General features: G+C 36.7%; 1 long non-coding RNA gene across 4 annotated transcripts; it reads left to right on the forward strand.

Moving 5' to 3' along the window:
* On the forward strand, positions 5,228–21,795 carry LOC102158685. 4 transcript variants are annotated; one of them, XR_002338021.1, is made up of 5 exons: positions 5,228–5,393; positions 7,783–7,937; positions 11,681–11,805; positions 12,517–12,634; positions 20,348–21,795. It is a non-coding gene; the product is annotated as an uncharacterized LOC102158685 (long non-coding RNA). The 4 variants fall into 4 exon arrangements; XR_002338022.1 differs by lacking the exon at positions 20,348–21,795 and adding an exon at positions 16,366–17,064; XR_299358.3 differs by lacking the exons at positions 12,517–12,634; positions 20,348–21,795 and having other exon boundaries at positions 11,681–11,966.

Consider the following 23,357-nt stretch of genomic DNA (forward strand, 5'->3'; position numbering starts at 1 on the left):
CATCAATAAGGGAAAGACAAAGAGAAATAAATCAATTAGGAGCAAGCATTAAGTGGAAAAGAGACAGATTCATCCTGGCCAAGTCTGAAGTCACGTTGAGTTTATTAAACAGAGGTTGTTTCTAAAGCAAAGGGGACATGTTCAGTCTTTAAATATATTAATTTTTTTTCTACATAATATTTCTGTTGCTCATTTCCTCATTAGAGGCTAAAATAGTTAGTCGTGTCAAAGTACAGAAACACTTGGAAAAAGGACCCCAGGACAATAGCTCCTAAGAAGTTGCCATTTTCCCTGGAAGTTTCCAGTTTCCTGAGCTATTCTCACTACAGCATGAAGGACATACAGACCCAGGGTATCATTTATTCTGTTTATCTTTCCATTCTCATTTTCCAGCCTGTTTCATACAGCAACTATTCAGGCATTTTTTTGGATACTTTCGTTAGCTATGGGGTCCAAAAGTTTGGCTAAAATAGTAAGCAAGCTGAGCAAGCAACATTCTGGCCTTTTTGTTTTATTGGGCACACCAGTCACTTGCGGCCCTCCCCCGCTTTATTCTCCTCTCACCAAAACAGAGTCCTCCTTCTCTGGATGGGTACCTGGCTGTCTGGCCAGCAACCATTTCATTGCAGGGCACACATCTGTGCCTTTGGAATCGGAGGCCTCTCCTTTCTGTCAGGCCATTAGGGATATTTCTGCCAAAACTTCAAGGCTTGTTTTTTTTCTTTTCTATGCTTTCTTTCTCCTCTCTCTATTTTCTTCTTTTTCTTCATTTCCGAGAACAGCATGAAGTACTCCCATATCTGACACAACTAGAAATACCTCGGCGAGGTTGATTTCAAATTGATTTGATCTCATCTCCCAGCCCCATCACTGACTGCATCTATGAGTTTGTAGAAGTTATTTAAATTCTGTCAGCTCCTGTAAACGTAACTAAACATGAGCACTATTACAGGACGGTGTGAGAAGCAAGTGAATGCTAAATATACGAGTATTACTGTTAGGTCAGATGGCCCCTGATCTATGGCTGACCAAGATGCTGGAGGCACAAGCCGAAGGGATTCAGTTAACTCTTTCAAGGCTATCTTCCAGCTGATTTGTCCTCTTCTGGAGCTCCCACTGTGGCTCAGAGAGTTAAGAATTCCCCAGAGTGTCCCTGAGGATGCAGGTTTGAACCTTGACCTTACTCAGTGAGTTAAGGATCCAGCATTACCACAAGCTGTGGCATAGATCACAGGTGAAGTTTGAATCATCGTTACTGTGGCTTTGGCCATGGCCCACAGCAGCAGCTCCTATTTGACCCCTGACCCAGGAATTTCCATGTGCCACAGATGAGGCCATTAAAAAAAAAAAAAAAAATTTTGTCTTCTTCTCTCTTTAAAGCATCAGTTAATGTCATTACAATGGGCATTTAAAGGCCGAGTAAGAACAATTGTGGCTTTGGGAGGTTCCATCCCTATTAAGACAACAACAACACAATTAGGATATCCATAACAGTGCTAGGTTAATATTTTAACCTATAAGTCAACATTTCAGAACTCTTTACCCTCTAAAGGATAGAGATTGGACATGCTTATCGACGCAGATTTAGAATTTTATAGCTTCTAATCTGTGCCCACCACCTGGAAAATATTACCACATTTAATTCCCACAAGGAAAGGTACTATTAGGACATACCAACAATAGTTTATACAGAGAAGTCAGTCCCTTTTCAAATGTCATTTCCATTAGTATCTTATATCAAAATTACAAGTGAAGTGAACACACTGTAACCTGGTATTTTAAAAGGTTGTGTTGAAGGAGCAGAGAGGCTTAAATTAATTTTCCCTGTTCTTATCCAGTAGACCTTTACCTCAATAGGATTTCCTATAATTCTATCCTAATCCATGTCTCTACGGATGAACCAAACAGACCACAACACAGAAGTGCCTGCCAAAGTGGCTTCCTGCCAGAAGTCCTTTCTGCCCTTTAAGAGAGACCTCAGCTTAATGATTGTACAGCAAGCCAAATCAATCAAGAAAGCAGAGAGCAGAGGCATATCTTATTATGCTCTGCAAAGATCTATTTGTTTAGCCATGTGCAAAGATTTCTCTAAAATGGTCAGAAGGTGAGCACATTAATCATTTACTAGACTGTTTACATTCTTAAAATTATTGTCAAGAATAAATCATTTCAAGGAATTTTTCTACATAAGCAATATTAGTGTGATATTTGGGAGGAAGAGCACCACTGATTGCGTTACTAGAGACTTGATATAGGTAGGGAGGGAGAAAATTATTTAGAAGGTCTAATGGAAGCTACAGTTCTATTTTTAAGACTATGAAGTAGCCGGAGATAGAAAAAGCATTTTCTAGCAATACCAGTTAAATGAAGTATAAAAGTTAAATGGAGGCTAAAAGCCCACAATACCACGTGGCCCTAAGCACTGCTCTAAATTATTGCAAGAGCAATATAGAAGATCCATAAGTATTTCCTAATCTACTGCTTTACTTGAATTATTCCCACCGTAATCTCTCCTTTCCCTATATTTTGGCTATTGTTGAGAGACTGGAAAAGAATGTATTATTTATTTTGAGGTCAAGATGGAATCACAGTGGGTAAAAAGGTTCACTAGCAAGACATCTATCACAGTAAATATTGTTCCTAATCCATATCATTTACAATGTATGAGTCTAACTTTCAGTTTGATGGTGGTAAGAGATAAACAGATGATATTAAACTTTTTAAGTTTATTTGAGCAAAAATTGATTTGAATCAGGCAGAATCCAAGCTAACAGATAGAAAGGAATTCCAAAGAGTGGTACAGGATGAAAGGCTTTTGTATCTAGAAGGGAGATGGAACAAGGAAGTTAGACTAGTCATAAAACTTGGGTGGGTTATGTCAAGGTCACTTTGCTTTAAGAGGATGGCAGGGATCTGTCAGGCAGATGACCTAATGGTACTGATCAGGCGATTCCTGTTGACTGCTCTGAGATTCCATCTCTGGGATTGTTAATACTGTAATTAAACCTTCATTTGGTGATGCAGAGCTTAGCATAAGTGACTCTCTTAGAGGACCATTCTTTGTTTATTTATTTATTTTTTTACAATGGAATTTAACATTACTGAATTTAGGAGTTCCGTCATGGCTCAGCAACAATGAACCCAACTAGTATCCATGAGGACGCTGTGGTGTAGGTCGCAGACATAGCTTAGATCTTGTGTTGCTGTGGCTGTGGCATAGGCTGGCAACAACAGCTCTAATTTGAAACATTACTGAATTTAGAATTTTTGCTCTTTAAAAAAAAAAAAGATGTCGCCATAAATATCATGGCTGTAAATGCCCAAACGAAACTAGACTTTTATATCAACTAGTGAATAAAAGCATTGAATTAATAAAAAGTTTTCTTTTTACTTGTTTACACAAGAATTAGGAAGTGCAAAATGTCTTATTTAAATTTGAAGGTTAGTACTCCCTCTAGCTAGGTCTCCCCATATGGCCTTTTGTCAGGGTTTGAATGGATAAAATGAAATAAAAATGTTTACTCTTTCTATCTAGAGATTATTACTGAAGCAGGAATGGGCCCTCTTATTTTTAAATAGACCCTTAAAAATCATTCATCACTGCATTCAAACATCTAAAGAAAAACATACAAATTATCTACTTTGTGTATTTTGAGATGGTGTGAAATATAACCATGTTGTTATTTATTTAAGAAAATAAAACAAATGTGGAGAAAAATATATTAATCAGCTTTGTGATATTATCTTCAGTGAAATGCCTTCTTTTCATGAACTACAAGGTCCCTATAGAGAACTCTCTCAATTTCACAAAAGCTCACCTACAAATAAAAATATTTGTAGATTCACCCTTACCTTGCTCCTATTGCCTAATATAAAAAGATAGTTCCTGAGTAATTTGCTCTGAATTTATTGTCTGAGCAAGTCCTCCGCACCTACTCTTTTACTGAAATATCATCAGGAGACACTGCATCCTAATATAATTAAAAATTTTTAATTACTCAAAGTAAATTGAATATCTCTCCTAGAGGGGCATTATATTTCTGGATTTGTTTTATTTTGTTTTAGTTTTTAGGGCTACAACCTGCACAAGGAAGTTCCCAGGCTAGGGGTTGAAGTGGAGCTATAGCTGCTGGCCTACACCACAGCCACAGAAACGCAGGATCTGAGCCACACCTGCTACTACATCACAGCCCAAGGCAATGCCAGAGTGAGGCCAGGGATCAAACTCACATCCTCATAGATACTTGTCGGGCTCATTTCCACTGCACCACAATGGGAACTTCCAAATTTCTGCATTATTATGTATAATGTTCTTTCTAGATCCATGTAGCTATCATTCTATCCATCCATTTGCCCATCCATCCATTTGTCTATTGTATTACCTAATACATGTACATCATTTTTGTTTGTGTCTATGTGTCTATATATCTATCTAACTACTTATGTATCAATCTACCTATTTCAATCAGTCAATGCTCTAGATCAATCATTTTCAATCTTTGATCTTCTATTTCTACCCCATTTTTATCTCGGAGCGAAGTTATTAAAAGACTCAAAATATTGCATACAATTCCTACATTTGCTTATAGGCTGAATACTTATTCTAAGAATTCTACCAGTTTAAATGCAACTTATTTTTAATAATCCATGGAAATCGACATTTCTTCCCCATCCGATAATATAACTTTCTTAGAAATCTGTGAATATTTATCTATCATGCAATTTTACATGTTCCATTTTGTTTTCTTGCTATCTAATGAATTTGCATTGTCCCAATTAAATGGTACTTTCCTTGAAAGTTAGCTCTCTCACTCAATTCTTTGGCGTTGTATGTCATATAATGTCAAACACAGAATTCTATGAATAGTGGTACTTTAGCCCCTGCTGATTGGAAGATATAACTGATGTGTGAAAATTAATTTGGAAAATTTTGCATATTGAATTGTATTGCTAGGGAAAACTCATTTCAAGAAAAATTGGGAAGATGCTCCTACAGCAAGCCAAGAACATGTTGATATAGATTTGACTTAATAATGGTGATGTGGAAATTGAAAGAAAACTGTAAGTTTATAATATTTCCCAAAATAGAGAATACAGGTTTACATGACAGAAAGGATCTACAGAATGAGGGAGAGTAAAAGATCAAAGGTACATGAGAAACTGGTTAAATAGTACCACAATGGATAACTCTGAGAGTTAGGCAAGAGAGTAAACATATAACCACATGCTATCACAGTAACTGGGTTCAGTGATGGATGGAGTGTGGACTGAAAGGAGGCCAGGGGAAAAGTCATACGAAGAGACGCGTGGGACCCAGGGGAGAAGCTGGCAAAGCCACAAAAAGAGTTCAATTATATAAGGACAGCTGAGAATCTGACATATTTTCAGAAAGGGTAAGTGATCAGTAATAAATGAACCAGATTCGAAAATTGATCAAAAATGGTGAAGGGCTTAATAGCAGCAAGAAGGTGATTGCTGCTAAGCCCATGAAGGGTTGTTTCAGTTCAATGGAAGCATTTTTATCTCACGTTCTTTAAAAATTATATCTTCCTTTGTCCTTTAATATGTGACTTCTCACATGACATAGTCTTCTCTAGAGGACCAATCAATAAAATAAGGTAGTTTTATATATAAGACAAGATTATATATGGCATAATAGATAAAGAATAGAACTGGTTATATATAACAATATATTTTAATACTCCATGAGAGTATTAAAGATGTCTAGACCTTGGGATTGATACTGCTTCTCATTATACAAAATTTACCTTTCAAAGAAAATTTTTCCGTTTGATTCTACATTTATCACTTTCTTAACAGAGTGGACTATGGACTACCACACCAAACTTAACCAACGCTGCAACTTTATCCTTATGTTTTGGTTAGGGTTTTATTTGTCTTTGTTGTCATTGTTGTTGTTGTTACGTCCCAGTGAGGCTCACTTGAACACAATGGGAAATCTCTCTTGTTTCCTTCTCATCCTCAACCTGTTACCCAGGTAACTCACAAGAGGTCCTCTTCCTGCTTTGTAGATTTGATTTTTTTCTAGCCACTTAGTGGTAATTAAACCAATCCTCCTGTCCAACCTCTTGAGTCAAAATGTTATGACAGATTGATTTGCACTAAGCTGATAAGGTATGCAAAGAAATTAGAGACCTATCACTCTGTCCAATAAAATATGAAAACTGAGTGTACCTATAAGAGAATGAAAGAAGTCAGACCCAGTGAGTGGTGATGATTTTTGGCTTTAAGAGCCATTTATAACAACTTATATTTGTAAAACAGCTAAACCTTTTGTATAGCATATTGTGTAAGTAAGGGTTCTCCAGAGAAACAGAACCAATAGGAGATTATACCTATGTAAATGAGAGAAAAAGGAAGAAGGAAAGAAAAAGAGAGATTTTATTTTAGGGAAATGGCTCATACAATTGCAAATGATGGTAAGTCCAAAATCTGCAGGGTAGACTGGCAGGCTTGAGCCAGGGAAGAATTGATGCTGTAGCTGGAGTTTGAAATCAGTCTTGTGATAGAATTACTGGTTTTTGAAGGAGGCCAATGTTAAGTTGATTGGATGGGATCTACTCACATTGTGAGTGGTAATGTGGTTCACTCCAAGTTGACTTACTTAAGTGTTAATCTCAGCTAAAAAATAGCTTCAAGGAACATCTAGAATAACCTTTGACTAGACATCTGGGTACAGTAGCCTAACCAATTTGAAACATAAAATTAATCATAACACCTGGTAATACAAAAGGGCAAACCATTTTGCAAGCCAAAAGGATCTGAGATTATTATTCAAGCAATATATCCTTGGGCTGCTTTAACACAGAGCAGGACTCTAATAAAACAGGACTAGAGAGGAAAAAGAAAAAAGTACATAGCATCATGTTAGTTCGGGAAAGAGGGGTCATTGTTCCTATCATGACACAACTGCACAACCAAGAAGTCCAGTGGCCTACTAGATCAGTAACTTAATTATATAATGATGGGTTCTGGGTTTTGTGAGATTTGGAAGGCAACATTATAATTTATTCCTGGTATAAATCTAAATTTCAGAGGCAAATTTCCAGTGTCAGTAAACACGTGCCTTTGAATGCTCTCTAGGTAAGGACCAGAGTAAAATGTGAGGAAAATTCTAATCAGTACCTGGTCTCTCGTTCCTTGGCCAATGCCATGTTGCCTCCAAGGCTCTCTTTCCCCAATTTATGAGACTTAAGAAAAGGTGACAGTGATCTTCCTTCAGTCAACTCACATTGCAGTTGAGTCTCCCTCACACAACTTTGTTCTTCTTCTGTTTATTTATCTCTTTTTCCCAAAAAAAAAGAGTTTTTGGAAACATTTTACTAATGTATGAGGGCCTTGAGAGCATGAATAAGTAAAAGCTATGATTACTTAATTGATGTTGAGAAGAATGAAATTTGAAAAAGGGTGTGGGAAGTTTCCAGATAATATTTGGGGCTTAATTTTTCTATATATAAAACAACCAGAACTACCTAATGGCTCTTAAGAATGATAGAATAAAGATAGGGCCTCAGAGGAGTCTCCAGAAAATATCTATCTTTTAACAAAGTCTAACATTAGTTCTCTGATAGTATCTATAGAAAATCAGTCTTAGCAACTCTGGTACCTAGTCACCTGAATGATCACTCTCACTGTTTATTTTGCTTTACTACATTCTTATTATTTACTCCTCCAGATTTTTTGGCGTATTGCATAGAAAGAAATGAAGTCTAGCTGTTATTGAGGTTGATACCCTGAGTATTTGAATTTTTGTTTTGGTAGTGATCTGGGACAGTGACAAGAGGATTAAAGAAGCTACAAGTATGTTCACCTGAAGCAGCAACAACCACAAAATGTGCAAGTGGCACTGGATTTGGATTTGGGGCAGAATAGGAATCTTTATTGCCATTATGCCCAGATGCTTCCATATCATGAAGGTGAGCTGATCACCTAGGTCAGCTGCCCCCAACACTAATAAGGATTTCTTTTATCTAACTGTGGTCCCTCAGCTCATGCTAAGGCTTTCAGGTGACCATGGTGGGTTGGGGTCTCCATGGTACACAGTGGTGGTTTTATTATGGTGCCTATTGAGCAAGTGGTTTGATATACAATAACATATTACTGAAGCTTTGTTAGGAGAAGACAGGGTAACATGAATGAATGAATGAAAGAATGAATGAATGCACTGTGAATGATTTGAGGAAAAACAAAATGAACAAAAAACCCTAATAAAAAGTAATCTAGGAGTTGACATGGTGGCTCAGTGGTTAACAAATCCGACTAGGAATCATGAGGTTGCGGGTTCAATCCCTGGCCTTGCTCAGTGGGTTAAGGATCCAGCGTTGCCATGAGCTGTGGTGTAGGTTACAGACATGGCTCGGATCCCGCGTTGCTGCGGCTGTGGCACAGGCCAGCAGCTGCAGCTCTGATTGGACCCCTAGCCTGGGAACCTCCATATGTCACAGGAGCAGCCCAAGAAATGGCAAAAAGAAAAAGAAAAAAAAGAAGTAATCTAACCTATTTTAGATATCCATAAATTTCCAAGAGTCGTAACTTTAACTCAATGAATCTTCTTTTTCAGCCTTTCATATAGTAACTACCTAGAACACCAAGACAGAGTCCCATCAACTTTCTTCGGCTTTCTTAAAACATGTGAGAAATGCATTACATAGAAGTACATTAAGTTCCAGTCTTCTAGGAGTAAAAACACTTTCCAGAACCCTCTACTATTGAAGGGGGGAAAAAGATGTTAAAACCAGTAATAAGGAGGCTAAATAAAATGGTTAAATTTTACCGTGTTTTATTATTGTCACATATTGACTCATTGCAGGGACATCTCAAGATCTGATGTTAGGTGGAAAAGTGGTAGTACCCTGATTTCCATGCTCAGAAAAAAAAAAAAAATGTCATTGGTTTGAATATACAAGGGCAATAATAAAGGTCTCCCAAAGTAGTAACATCCAGAAAATCCAGGAAGAAGAAGTATTTTCCCTATAGGTATGCAGAAGATTAGAGGGCTAGAGAAAATAGCACAGGTCATAATCCAAACAGGGGACAAACATGGAGTCCTGAATCCAGGGATCAGAGTTCTAGCCAGTTCCACAGCTGGAGGGCAGAGGAGCCAAAGCACCAAGTCAGGGAGTTCCCATGATGGTTCAGCCATTAGCGAACCTGACTAGCGAGCATCCATGAGGACTCAGGTTCCAGCCCTGGCCTCGCTCAGAGGGTTAAGGATCTGGTGTTGCCTTGAGCTGTGGTGTAGTCTGCAGACACGGTTTGGATCTGGCATTGCTGTGGCTGTGGCGTAGGCCAGCAGCTACAGTTCTGATTTGACCCCTACCCTGAGAACCTCCATATGCTGTGGGTTCGGCCCTTAAAAGACAAAACAAAACAAACACCAAGTTAGGAATTCAGACACAGCGGCAACAGGTGGAAAAGGGAACTCTTAAATAATAAACCATAGTGTATCACAACATTGTAAATCAACTATACCTCAATAAAACCTTAAAAAATGAAGAAAAATTAAAAAAAAAAAAAAAAAAAGACATAGGAGTTAAACTGTTTCCAGGCAGGGCAGAAGCCAGATTACTGAGATTGAGGCATCAGGTAAAATGTACCTGATTATCAGGGTTGATTTAATTACCCATTGTCTGACTCCTGAAAAAAGAGACATCCCAGAAGATGGTAGTTAACCAAGTCTAGAGATCTGAGTAAAATAACTCAGCAATTGAGAGACAAGAAACAAGGTGGTAGGAAATGTGGTGGCCAGGACTTGGGTTAGGTTTAAAGTGTTCAAGGTTCAGTCAAGTCCATCAGGGCTTGCTTGTAAAGATCACTGTAGAAAATCTTGACTTCAACACACCATTTAAAATTCAGTTGGAAAATATTTTTAACTATAAAATAATACTATTATAAATATTTTATAGGGGAAGAAATTGGTTTTTTTCTCCAGATACATTGGTCATTCGTTTCTTGATTATTTTTAAGTTACAATCCCTTAAGAGATTTTGTTACCTTACGCAGGAGTATTATCAGTGCAACCTAATTTTGTGGAAATGGAAAACAGTGAGAGTGCTTCTTCATTTTTTCATTCCTAAGAAAGAAAAGACTATACTCAGGAAACTTGGTGGAACTCCTATGCATCTACCACATCTAGATCCATTTAATGATAGTATCATTTGACATTATTGATGCTATATAATACACAGTCATAAACATCCTCCCACATAATTGTTTTCTGTATCTTTCTGCACTAGCTATCCAATTACCAAAAAAAGGCTTATGCAAATATATCCTCACTGCCATAATTTTACCTATTATTTCAAATTCTATTAAAGATTAAATATATCAAAATTTATGAAATTACCCAGAATATCTAAACCTATAATAAAGCAGGTTTTGGCCACTCAGGAATGATTCAGAGAACTTTATAAAATCTCAGATTCAGAGAGCATATAATTTTCTCTGTAAAGTATAGACAAGACATAATAGAGTACCACAAAATGAAGTCAAGATGTAGAATGCTGGCAGGTCCTATGCAAAACATGTTGAGCTAATTCCTTTAACTTCTTACAAGAATATCACAGTTTCTCATTCAAACTAGTGCCTTGACAAAAAATAAATAAATAAATAATTAAAACTCTAGGGTCTTTACTAATTAAATGGCAAATGAGGAATTTTATACATCTAGACAACAGATTTTTAATGGGAATTTAACTTTTTCACAATTCTTTCCTTGTTGATGCTACCATTCTTTTAAAGCAGTGCCCATTATCTTCATCTAAAAAGTTATTTTCTCCAATATATTAGAAATAAATATTTGGTGCTTAATTTAATAATATTGATATAAGGTCTATTAAATTTTCATTGAACAATAGCATTCAGATCAGTTTTATTTACTGATAAATTTCTTTTTCTACCATCTTTTGAAATGACAATTCCTATCAGAAGAAACAAAGTTGAATAAAATCAAAGGAAGATAATAATTAATCATGTAGTATTTATTAAAATTCCAAAAGCATATAAATGTTTACTAGTATGTCTTTTTCCATCACCAGTTTGAATTATGGAAGTGAAAAATATCAGATACCACGTACATGTTTGTTTAAAACTTGTCAATGCAGATATATTGGCTATTGTCTCCTCTTCCTGTTTTATTGTGTTCCAGTTTGATGAGAGCCTCAATTAAGTTTAAACCTCATTAGTATTACTATTCCAACTCTAATAATGTTAATAATGATAAACCAAAACCATTAATAAGTATTTACAACAAAAACTTCATGCACAAAGTTATATGATTTAATACATTTTAATTTTAACAACAATTTCAGATCCCTGGCCTACTGAGAATTTTGAATATCAGTGACCTTAAGATACTGTTAGTAATCAAGGTTGTTCTAATTAAGTCATTGAGGTTTGTCTTCCATGTGATAATCAGACTTATCTTCTATAACACTCATGGCAGAGGCTGCTAAAAATTCACCCAGATCCACCTTTCTTTCTTCTTCCTTGGCACATGACTTGATCATATATCACCATCTTCTTGCAGTTAGGTGCATGCGTGGGATTGATTTCTAGCCAGTGGAATATTTAGCAGAAGTGATATTATGTCACTTTTGCTTCTGGACCATAAAAACTTCCCACTAATGCTCCTCCATGCTCTTTCCCTTTCTACTTGCAGGACCCAAGATAACAAAAAGAATGACTTGGGAAGCTGGGTGTTGAAGTTAGCAGAGTCTCAGTCAACCTGGAACCCTATTTGGAGAAGGTGGTCCAGCCCTTCCGACACAGTGTCCTCTTTCCTTGGTATTATTACATGAACTAAAGATACATTTCTCTTCATTAAGCCATTATATATGTTTTGGTCTGATTATTTTAGTATTTAGCATTAGAATAAAAGTTGTAACCTTAAAATGTACTTAGCATTCAAATATCTCCCAATAAATCAATATTATTTTGTCTTCTTCAAGATGCAAATTATCGAACATAACACAAGCTATATTTTTCTACCACTGTATGTAATATAATAATGTAGATTTTTTTTCAAAAGGAATTCTATTTTTTTGTCTGTCTTTTTTTCTTTCTTTCTTTTTAGGGCCACACCTGCCCTGGCATATGGAGGTTCCCAGGCTAGGTGTAGAATCGGAGCTGTAGCCACTGGCCTGTGCCACAGCCACAGCAACACGGGATCTGAGCCACATCTGTGACCTACCCAAGATCACAGCAATGCCAGATCCTTAACCCACTGACTGAGGCCAGGGATTGAACCCGTGTCCTCACGGATACTAGTCAGATTAATTTCTTCTGAGCCACAGTGGGAACTCCCCTCAAAAAGAATTCTTGAAATGCCTTCTTTAATTTAGGACTACTCAAATTTCATACCTGATTATCACACAAAATTAAAAAGAAGAGGAAATATACTTGGTTTCCATAAAATTATTTGATTTTATGTGACTTGAAATGACTGTCTCTTGAGGCATAGCTGAGACAGGTCTCCTCCTTGCCTTTGTCTTCAAGGCTCTGTGGATGTGAAATAAGATGGAGGCAAGAGTAGAGACAACTAATGGTATTGCTTCGGTCTTACTCCTGATGGAAGAAAATACTTCTTTAGTTTCCTCGCTGCCTTCTGACAAAGGTGGGTCTTAAATCTTCCAGGATTTACCTCTTGCCAAAAATGTAGCTAATGCTCATAGGTTGGCTCTGTCCCTTTCCCAAATATAAAAAACACAAAGAGACACACACACACAGACATGACACACTTGACCTTAGCCTTTCTTTCCCACTCCCTTTGGGACCTATGATATACTTTCAAACATTCTTAGACAAACTCCAGTAACAATCCACATTCAAGTAACCCCTGTATAATACTCACTTTGGAAGCACCATTTGGAGGGCTTCAATATTAACTTCTCACTTAAACCATAAGGAAATAAAACTACAACATGATGCTGCAGAATCAAAATAAAGACCCATGTCTAATTCAGTGCTCTTTCCAAGTCACTGTAAAGTTTTCATACATTCCTGTTCTTAGAGCGGAAGTGTTTTTGGCTTCTCCTGGCAGAGGCTGCTAAAACTGAGTTCATTAGTTAGCAATCCTGAATAAAGAAAATCAAGAGACTGCTGAATGTTGTTAGAGGTGACTGGGAAGTGGGTGAGCAAGTCTGACCTACTTTAAGGCAGAGATTCAAAATATAAACCCCACTCATTTGCAATCAAGAACCTGACTTGAAATATAATACGAGAGTTCCCATTGTGGCACAGCAGAAATGAATCCAGCTAATATCCATGAGGATGTAAGTTCAATCCCTGGCCTCGCTCAGTGGATTAAGGATCCAGCATTGCCATGAGCTATGGTATAGGTTGCAGACATGGATTGGATCCTGTGTTGCCGTGGCTGTGGTGCAGGCTGGCAGCTGTAGCTCTGATTCGACCCCTAGCCTAGGAACTTCCATATGCCATATGCCATGGGTGCAGCCCTAAAAAGCAAAAAAGAAATATAAATACACCCAAAAAAAAACAAAGGTATCAAATATACAGAAAAAAAAAAAAAAAAAACATTCTTCCTGTCTTAAAGCCCTAATTATATAGACCAAATCTCATCATGTTTCTTACTGATATATAACTTCAATACACTGGTCAAGAAAAAAAGGCACAAGTAATAAAAAAAATGAGATCTGTATTTTATCCAAGTCTTTCTGGCAAGAAGTTCTTGCTTTTAATAACTCTACTACCTGAAACTATAGAAAGAGGAAGGAACTTCCTCCTACCCCCCCCAAAACTATCCCTTAATCTTTTAATTAAAAGTGAGTGATGGAGAGATGGCAAGTGAGCAGGAGAAGCTGAAGAACACAGCTTCCTTATGTTTTTGTACAACCCTAATCAGTCTGCACATCTCTCACAGAGTTCTGTATTAATTACATGGAATCTAATCCATTGAACTAAAGCTGATCTTGTCGGCCACCATGGTTGGCTCTAGTTCATGGTGTTTGTAGACACAGGTTGACAAAATATATAAACCTAGAGGAGAAACTTTTAGGAAGGTTTTACATACAATAGGATGCTAGTCTTTTAGAGGATAATTTTATGCAAATTTGGACTTTAGATAATGAAAGAACTCTGGTTTTCCTGGAAGTTCCTGAAAAGTGTATCTAACAATGTTTCCTCTCAATTCAATTAGATGGATTTTATTTTCGTCATGAAGGTATTATTTTGGTAGTAATATAAAGAAATATCCATGCGTAGATGCCAACAAGTATTTTTAAGCCAAGAATTAAAGTATTAAAGTAAAAATAATACATATCCCTGTCTACATAACCACAAAGAATGTGTAGTTAGTGCTTACTCTGTATGAGGCACCATGTTAAACATTTTTCATAAGTTATCACAGCAATCCCATGTAATTATATTTTGCAATTTTACTTTCAAGGACAAAAACCTCAAACATGATGAGTAGTTCATCCACATTTAAATATCTCTTAAGTCTCTGATACTCACAATCCATGAATCTTATCACTCATTCCTTCCCACAACCTTCTGTTCTCCTGTGCCTCTCAAGCAAACTGATATTTCAAGGCATTAGATTTCATTCATTCAATAAACATTCTGTTTACACTGGCTTGGCGCTCTTCTGGGTGTTTGATTCATGTCATAAACACGGTCTTTGTCTCCATCAAGCTACACACATTTCCTGACATCAAATCTCCAGTTTCCTTGCATTACTCTCCCTTCATGAATCAAGACTGGCAAAATTCCCATCCTAGTTAAATCTAATTCTGTGTCTACTTCCATACGTGTCATTCACATATGCTAAAACCTACAGCCATGCCAGCCTGACTTTACTGTTAATTACTAACCAGGAACTTCAAGTGGGCTGTTATTGATCACCAATCACCAATCACCAATCACCTTCTCCCCTGATTCTTTCACTTCCCTAGATGTTTTTCAGTCCTTCTTCTACTTCCTTCCCCTACCTACTAATATCAATTTTCATCTCACCTAATGACTTTGGTTCCTATGTTACACTATGTCATGAGACATGTTTCTACAATATTTTCTTAGCTTCTATGCTGAAAACTCCATCTTATCCTACTTTACTTTACCCCATCTTCCTGCTTGAAAAGCAGTCTCAGTGCTGGTAAATGACTTAAGCTTAAGAACAAAGACCTAAAGGCATAAGTTATTCATAGGGTCAGCTGAATGAGAACATAATGCCTTGGTCTAGGTATACCTGACTTGTGCAGATAGGCACACCATTTGCACAGCATGATATTTCCTCTTAAGAATAAAAGAAAGAGGAGCCTCATGGCCCCAAGGGGTTTATGAGGGGTCTTTAGCAGGATATGCATTAGCAAGGAGAACCTAGGTGCAAACCTAGGTATCCTGGGTTGCTGCTGATAGGCAAGCCATCTGCATAAGTACAATGGTGATTCTCTAGATGCTGTGCATAGATAGCTGATGCCAAGCTTCCTTAAATGCTAATGATTGTTAAATGCCTAAAGGTCAGAATAAAAGCTTAACCAGCTACTGACTATGTGACTTTTAAAATAACTTAAAAAAACCTATATCCTGCACCTAAAACCCCCCTCCTCACTTGACTTAATCCTCAAAAGCACAATAAAAGCAGTGTGGTTTCTTGAAACAGTGCTCATGGTCCCTGGGACCTTGAGTCCCACCTTTCCTTAAGATTAAATATCTCTGTGTCTTGTTTTATGTTAACTTTTTTCCTTAAGTTTCATAGCACCCGTTCTTCAGCCCCAACCTGCTGAGTTGGTCTTGAAAACATAGAAACTAGTAAAGCTGAGGAGAAATTTCCACCATGAAAACCATCACTCTACCTGTATCTGTCCAACACTTGGCTTTCCTTCCTGCCACTGTGAAAGATTTTTTCTGTGCTCTTATCCAAAGAGAACTTCTCTTCACTAGATCCTACTGCTACTATTCTAGCAGCTGCCGCATTTTCTCTCAAGCATTACCAACTTTTTTCCTTTGTAAAGATAAATTCCATAAATATACAGAGGTATTAGTTCATAGCAAAAGATAAAATAAAATAAAAAGCCTCTCTTGATCCAAGCAAGATTCTCTTCCATTTTCTGCACAATTAATCATCTTTTCTTTACATTAAGCTCTTCAAATCCTCTCCTGTTCACCTTCAGAATTCTCTCCTTAATCTGCTCTCAACTCCATGACTTAACCATAAGATCCATGGCCAAGACCACCACTGACCTCAAGTTGCTAAATTCAAGTCAGTCCATGGTCCTCATCTGACTTGATCACTGAATTAGGTTAAATTAATGTTTAAATTAAATAAAGGTTTAATTTAGCTAACTCTGTGTTTTTCTTGAACCATGTTTTACAATTCCTTTCTAGGATGTAATTTGCTTGCTTCTTCTCCTACCGTCCAGAGATTCTGCTCAGATTTCTTTGTTTGATCTTCTTTCACTCTCCCGCCTCTGAACTCCAGGATGCCAAGAACTCAGTCCAGCAATACCTTCTCTTTAAATCACTTAACTGCCCTACTGAAATCATCCATTCTTACACCATCTATTCACCAATGCTTTCCCAAGCTATATTTCCCGGTTGAAATACTTACTCTAAATGTGTCTATACAACATCTCATGTTTACCTTTGGCCTTCCTCATGTCTCCCCCCACCCCATAAAAGATTGAAGTCTTCTTCTCAGTTAATAGCAAGCAATTTTTCCACATGCTGTGTGGAAAAGCAAGCACTCATCCTTGATTGATTCTTTTCTCTCACTGTGCACATCTAACCCTCCACTCAGGACCACCTGCTCCAAGCCATAATCACCTTTTACCTACATTACTGCAATGTCTTCCTAAAAAACTGCTATGCTTTCACTTCTCCTCATGTCATTTCTTAACAAAAGAGCCAAGACGATCATCTTTAAATGAAAGTTACACTCTGACTCTCTTTTGATACAAATCCTATTACTAAGTACAAGCCAAATCTGCAATGGCTGTGGATCTACTTCTGAAAAGGCCTGAACAGACATTTCTCCAAAGAAGATATACAGATGGCCAACAAGCACATGAAAAAATGCTCAACATCGGGAGTTCCGTCGTGGCTCAGTGGTTGGTGAATCCAACTAGGAACCATGAGGTTGTGGGTTTGATCCCTGGCCTTGCTCAGTGGGTCAAGGATCTGGTGTTGCCGTGGGCTGTGGTGTAGGTCGCAGATGCGGCTCGGATCCCGAGTTGCTGGTGGCTGTGGCTCTGATTCAGCCCCTAGCCTGGGAACCTCCATGTGCCGAGGAAGCGGCCCAAGAAATGGCAAAAAGACAAAAAAAAAAAAAAAAATTGCTCAACATCACTGATTATTAGAGAAATGCAAATCAAAAATCCCACAAGGTACACTCTCACACCAGTCAGAATGGCCAGCATTAATAAGTCCACAAATAAAAAATGCTGGAGAGTGTGTGGAGAAAAAGAAACCCTCATACACTGTTGGTAGGGATGTAAATTGGTACAATCACTTGTATTTTAAAAAAACCAAACATATGTTTACCAAAGGGAAAGGGTTGGGGGCAGGGATAAATTAAGAGGTTGGGATATCAGATACACACTACTATATATAAAACAGTTAACCAACAAGCACCGCTATATAGCACAGGGGACTTTACCCAATATTTTGTAATAATCTATAAGGGAAAATAATCTGAAAATAACATATATATGAATATATATGTATACATATATAAAAAATGTGTGTATAACAGAATCACTTTGCTATACACCTGAAACTAACACAACATTGTAAATCAACTATGCCTCAATAAAAAAAAGAAAAAACCTGACAACAGCACTGCATAAATTCCATTTTATCTCTGACCTCATCTCCTGTGTTTTTCCTTCTCCCACTCCCTTCCAGATACACTGAAACCCTTGAACACAAAACTTAATGCAACTTCAAATCTTCCACTTGGAACATTCTTCTCTCTGAGAGTTACAGAACTAAAATATTGGTCAAAATCATTAACACTTGCTACTTTAAAGGATATACCACACATCAAAGTAGTTGAACATGATAAAGTTTAGCTTTTTTACTAGTGTCACAGTTCAGTGAGAATTGGGAAGCACCCCTGGCCATCTGTTCTCTGAGCAAAGATTTAAGGAATTTTACCATCTTAGAGTCCATCAGTTTGGTTCACACTGAAAGGAGGAGAGAGAAAGTAAGGATAATTGTGCTGTGGGTTTTAAGGATCTAACCTGAAATTCAGTGGCATATATCTCTTCTCACATTCCAGAGGCCACCATTCATTCACATGACTACTCTGACTGCAGGGGATAAAGGTGTTAGGAAGCATAGAGGCAGGCTAGATATTTGGTGATGTCAAAGCTTCTCTTACAGTAGCTCTGTACTTTCTCAGGAGGGTCAACCAGGCTTTCCCTTGGCTGCCCTATTTAAAAATAGTAACACTCCCTGAGTCAAATACTGTTAAATGATTACCAGTCCTTTTCTTGCATGCTCTCAGACACCCAGCCCATCTACATTTTTTGCTTTTCTTAAAGTTAAGTGAGGTCAGGAGATTGAGTTGTAAGTATGTAAGTGTATATAATGTGAGAGGAATTGATCCACCTTCCAATCATGTTTCATAAAAACTTCTACAAAACTAAATATAGAACTACCATGTGTTCAACAATCCCACTCCTGGGCATATATAGGGACAAAACTACAATTTAAAAAAGAAAAATGCACCACTATGTTCATAGCAGTACCAATCACAATAGCCAAGATATGAAAACAACCTAAATGTCCATTGACAGATGAATGGATTATGAGGATGTGATAATAGTCACAATGGAAACTACTCAGCAGTAAAAAGAACAAAAAATGCCATTTGCAGCAACATGGATACAACTAGAGAGTCTCATACTTGGTGAAGTAAGTCAGAAAGAGAGAAATACAAATACCATATGATATCCCTTACATGTGGAATCTAAAATATGCAAAATGATCCTACCTGCAAAACAGAAGCAGACTCATGGACATAGAGGACAGATTTGTGGTTACTAAGGGGGAGAGGGGAGGATGTTGCATGGACAGGGAGTTTGAGACTGGTAGATGCAAACTATTATATTCAGAATGGATAAGCAATGAGTTTCTACTGTACAGCACAGGGAACTATATCCAATCTCTTGGAATAGAACATGATAGAAGATAGTGTGAAAAAAATAATGTATATATATGTATGAGTGGGTCACTATGCTGTACAGCAGAACTTGACACAATACTGTAAGTCAACTATAGTGAAAATAAAATAAAACTTCTATGCACTTCCCTTGATCCCTTTTCTCAACTACCAAATTTATACAGAGAATTTTAAATTCTCAGGAGGGCAAGGTCCCAGGGAGCAAGAGGTTGGGTTCCTGAATGACCATATGGAAGACTTCCCACTGATCAGAATCCTCTTTGTTCACCTGTGTCTTCTGTCTAGAAAGAAGGTTGGCCAATGACAACTTATGGGAGAAATGTAACATGCTTCCTCTTTTTGTATATACATTTTTTTATTGGAATAGGCACACACAACTCATTAAGATATTTTGGGATTCATTTCCTGCTTATAATAGCAGAGTTCAGTTGTTCCAACAGAGGGACCTGCGAGGTCTGAAAATATTTACTGTTTGGTCCTTTGGGGAAAAAATGTTTCAAACCCATCCTAGTATGAAAACTCCAAGAATGCAAAGACTTTACCTGTTTAGTTTGCTCTTATAGTTCCAGCATCAGAACAGTGCCCAGATTATGGTTATGCAGTAAATAGTTGTTAAAGGCATAAATAAATAAATGAATGAGGGAAGCAATACATGGTATGTGAAAATGGGTCCCACAAAAATGCCCCATATCCTAGTTCCTCAAACTTGTGAATGTTGCTTTATATGGCAAAAAAAAAAAAGAAAAGAAAAGAAAAGAAAGAAAGATAAAGGCAATAGGGAAGGAAGGGAAAGAGGGAAAGAAAGATTAAAACTTCCTTTTGCATCAATATCAATTATAACATACATAAATTTAATATGGCTCTTCAGATTAATTATCATTAAAACTCATGGGGAGAAAAAGTATTTTGGCATTCCTTCACTAACCATTAACTCTTTAGTGAGTACTTCATAATTTTTGGTTTATTCACTTCAAAGACGAAATTAGACTAATTCTAGGAGATTATGTTCTTCACAAATTCGCTAAGACAGTCTGTTGTGAAATATCATAAATTATTGTCAAATAAATTAATTTCTCCTGAAAAATAGTAAACTTGAATTCTTCAGGCTGAGGGTTGAGCATGTGGAAAGATTTTCTGCTTTAATAAAAGCAAGCTCAGGGTGAAAATTCTCTTTTCCTTCAGGGGGTGAGGTCCTGATCCTGTGTCCCTGCAATGCCTGTAATTGCTGTGGATATTAGGAGTGCAGCAAAGTGCAGAGATGGAAAGCACTCAGCCCATGGAGCTGACCATTGAGCTGCTGAACCAACCATGGAACCACCCTGCATCTGTACTTAGTGTTCCCTAACATAATTAATGTCCACTTTGGGTTGTGTAGTCAATGACTTAAAGCTGAAAACTTCTCAAATTAGGGAGTAATCATTATAATAATGCCATTGATGTTAATGGCTTCTGAGTAATTTGTTCATTCAATGACAAAATGATACGATAAAACTCTGAGTCATATTGAACAATTAACCAGGGCCTGATTAAATCTGCTTTAGTTTCCAGGGAAATAACATGGAAACGAAGATATTAAATTGTCCATCAGTAATGTGGGGATATTTTTTCACATAAGGAATCAATTTGTGTTGCCATGATGCTGACTTCAGTTGATGCCTTTATTGAGCACTGGCAGTGCTCTCTAAATGATCCACTGAAATGGATACATTGGGCAGTAGGTACTTTGCAAAGAGCAAATGACCCTGGTTGACTTAGTCATTGCCATGCCAGTAGCAAAATAAAAACTGTATTTTCTCTTTCATAAGATTGCTCTGAAAATAAAAGACATCTTGAAATTTTGACATACCTTCAAGAAACTGGGGCTATCATCAAATTTAATATTAAATTAAGGAATTTTATAAATGATATCATCTTTGAATTCTTGAAATACATGAGCCCTCATGAGACCTGCGAGACCATGTTGGCTGTATATCTACTAATATAACAAAGAAAGCTTATTTGGAATTTTGCAATAAGCAAATATCTAGGTATTTCTTCTGATTCTTTAAATAAAGCTAAATTTAAATCTTTTGCACACTCATCTTAGGAGAATACATGAGTTCACAGAGGAAAATTAAGGCTTTCCAAGATGATTTATTAATAAGTTGATGATTTATCTTAACAGATATTTGCTATCATTGTTTTGTAACACATAATAAAATTCTGCAGAAACCAGGCATTGTTTTCCTTTGTTTTATATTGTTTCCAGAACTTCTTCTATGAAGAAACAATGTAACCTCCTAGTTTAGGCACCACATAATTTATGTTATGAAATAGAAATATTTTGAAATGTACAGTCTGAAACTGAAAATTCAGCCTCAGCTCGACAATTTATTAGTTACTTATCCTTTCCAGTTTCCACCTTTGCATATGCTTGGGTAATCATGATAATAATATCTTACCCTAAAGGCTCGGTTTAAGGATCAAGTGAGGAAATATGTGTAAAGCTTTTGTAATTGTTTCAGTTCTGTAAATATGTGTTTCTTTATGTTCTTTTGTTTTTATGACTATTATAATACCCATGAAATAAATGTCATGAGAGTTGATATTTTTGTGTAGTGAGAAATTTAATAATCAGATTGTCTTCTGTAACAATGACCAAACTGGGAAAATAAGAATATTTATAAATTCCCTTTGCTCATTTTATAAAATAAATAGTATATTTTTCCTGGTAAGAATGAAATGAATCAATTCATGGATATTCTCAATTTGAAATTTTAAAAAAAATCATTAAAAAAGTTCCCTTATAGAAGATAATATTATAATGAACAGAGAGATAAACTAAGCTGTGAGTGGGGCAGAAGAAATAAGGGCAATGACCTTAATACAGAGAAGTTTTGTGCCACATCAGAAATGGAAGTTTCCTGAGGAAAAAATAAGGTTCCACAGTTTTTCATGCCTTGGGAAAATGAAAGTCTTTTTTATTTTCCACAACATGTTGATCGAAACTGGGCACAGCAGGGACCCAAGCCACAGCAGTGTCAATGCTGGAATCTTAACCCTCTGAGCCACCAGGAAACTCAAAACTCAACTTATATGTGTAAGCAGGTTGAACTTTGTTTGTACTGTGGTAAAAATAAATGCCTAGAGATCATGTTATACAAAATTCCAAAAGAAATGAAGTCAAGTCATAACCCATACTTGGGTGTTCTTATATATCTCCTCAAAGTTGTGATCCTTTCATTAAAATGAATGTGTTCCTGTTCTTTAGTAATAATTGACAAATATATTTTTTATTTATGTTATTAAAACACCTAAGTCATTGAGTAAATACTTACTGAGTAAATAATATACTCCAGGCACTATCCAAGGAGATAAAGGTATGATGGTAACAAGATAAATCACTGTTGCCCTCAAAGAACTGTAGTTAGTAAATCAGGGCTTCTCAAATGTTAATCCTCACTCAAAACATTGGGGAACTTTTTCAAAATGTAGATTTTGTTTTGTTTCTTTGTTTGGATTATACAGCTTTTTTTTTTAATTATTATTTTGCTCTTTAGGGCTGTACCCATGGCATATGGAAGTTAACAAGCTAGGGATCAAATCACAGCTACAGCTGCCCGCCTATGCCACAGCCACAGCAATGCAAGATCCAAGCCAGGTCTGCAACCTACACCACAGCTCATGGCAATGCCAGATCCTCAACCCACTGAGTGAGGACAGGAATGAACCCACAACCTCACGGTTCCTAGTTGGAACTAGGGAACTCCAAAAATGGAGGTTTTTAATTCAGTTCTTCAGTCTAGGATCTAAGAGTGAGTTTTCCAATAAGCTCCCAAGAGATGCTGAAGCTATTGATCAACGAATCCCACTATGAGTAGAAAGGTATTTAAACATACAAACAATAAAGCAGTAATTTTATTTCAATGCATAGTGGTGAAATTGCACACACAACCAGGAAGGGTCAATGGGATCAATGGTAAGAAAGATAGGTCTTGGAAATATACCTTGCCATGTAAATGTTTGTAATAAGTGATAGAGATAGACTACACATATATGTGAAAAAGTAGGAATATTCAATAAATATGTTACAATAGCTATAAATATACATCCTTTAAAACTTTTAATAAAATATATATTTCTATATATTAGAGAACTAAGTATAATTTGAAATTATCAGAAACATAGAAAAAGTGTAAGTGAATACTCAACT

The sequence above is a fragment of the Sus scrofa genome, chromosome 13 (assembly GCF_000003025.6).
Source record: "Sus scrofa isolate TJ Tabasco breed Duroc chromosome 13, Sscrofa11.1, whole genome shotgun sequence".
In the NCBI taxonomy this organism is placed as follows: Eukaryota; Metazoa; Chordata; class Mammalia; order Artiodactyla; family Suidae; genus Sus; species Sus scrofa.